Raw genomic sequence first — 1,755 nt, 5'->3', positions numbered from 1 at the left:
ACCTATAGCTCAAAGCAGAAACTAACGGTCTGCAGACTTTTAGCAACACAAAAAAGAGGTTGCTGCATTTTCTGTCTTGGCCTCATTTACACCATCATCTGGAAGATATTATTGAGGTCCAGGAAGGCCCAGTGGAAAAAAGGGTTCTTATGTGGACCAGAGAATTGCTGCCTCTCCTGCATTTTGGCTCCAGGCTCCTGGGCATCAGGGCCCTGGAACACAGCAACTATTCCCAAGGACTTGGCATAAGTTTCACCCATGAGCAAAGCTGGTACAAACAAACAAATCTCTATATGGCTGCAGAACTAGCAGAGCCAGAGAAACTACATAGACTCCTCAGTCTATTAGGCAAAAAGTGAGGTTAATTCTAAGCTGTGTAGGTATTCATCCATGGAAGAATATGTAGAAGTATGGCGTTCCTGAAAGGAGAATCCAGTTACATCACTGGAGGGAAATAATAAGAAAAAATGCAAGTCTTGCTACAATAGAGTTGGTCACAGCAATATTTCCTTTGCTTGTCTCCCTAAGAAAACACTGTATGGGACTGATTTATCTGGTGGAGGTGACCACTCCTGTGTGGGAAAAGAAAAGTGGTGAGTGAGTGCCCAGCAACTTCATCTGGGCTATCAGACTTAGAGATTCAGCAGGAGACATAGGTGTACCTATGGCTGAGTCATGTTGATGTTTAACAGAAACCAACACAGTATGTAAAGCAATTACCTTCAATTAAAAATAAATAATTTTTAAAAAAGCAAAAACAGAAAGAAAGAGAGACAAACTAGGAATAAAACTACTATGTGACCCAACAATTCCACACACCCTGAGGAAACCATAATCTAAAAAGACACATGTACCCCATTGGTCATTGCAGTACTATTTACAATAGCTAGGACAGAGAAGCCAACTAGATGTCCATTGACAGATGAATGGAGAAAGTAGTTGTGGTACACATACACAATGGACTATTAGCCATAAAAAGGAACATATTTGAGTCAGTTCTAACGAGGTGGATGAGCCTAGAGCCTATTATACAGAGTGAAGTAAGTCATAAAGAGAAAGACAAATATCATATATTAACATATATATATGGAATCTAGAAAGATGGTATTGATGAACTTATCTGCAGGGCAGCAATGGAGATGCAGACTAAGAAAACAGACTTGTGGACACAGAGCGGGAAGGAGAGGGTGGGATGAATTGACAGAGTAGCATTGAAACATATACATTACCATATGCAAAACTAGATACTTGGCAGATATTTGCTATATGATATAGAGAATTCAAATCTGGTGCTTAGTTCAACCTAGAAGGGTGAAATGGGATGGGAGATGGGAGGGAAGTTCAGGTGGGAGAGGACATGCATGTACCCATGGCTGATTCATATTGATCAACACAATATTGTAAAGCAATTACCCTTTGATTAAAATTAAATAAATTAAAAAATACTGCACAGAAATTTTAAAGATAAAATTGAATTCAATCATTTGTATCAAAAGAAACAAATGCATCTTGTGGAAGTGGAGTAAAATGAGGGAATGGGACAGGAATGGGACTTGATTCCCTAATGAACCAATATTAAAAACAAAAAGTATGCTGTGCACAATACAAACACAATAATTTGCCATGATCTGGACTGCAGGCCCAAAAAAGTTGATCGAGTTTGTTATCAGAGTTACTACAGACCCTTGCTAAAAACCCACCAACACTACTCTTGAACAAGAAGCAACATATGTCTTTACATCATAGTCTGGACAC

The sequence above is a fragment of the Capra hircus genome, chromosome 7, assembly GCF_001704415.2.
Source record: "Capra hircus breed San Clemente chromosome 7, ASM170441v1, whole genome shotgun sequence".
In the NCBI taxonomy this organism is placed as follows: domain Eukaryota; kingdom Metazoa; phylum Chordata; class Mammalia; order Artiodactyla; family Bovidae; genus Capra; species Capra hircus.
This window is presented reverse-complemented; position numbering follows the sequence as displayed.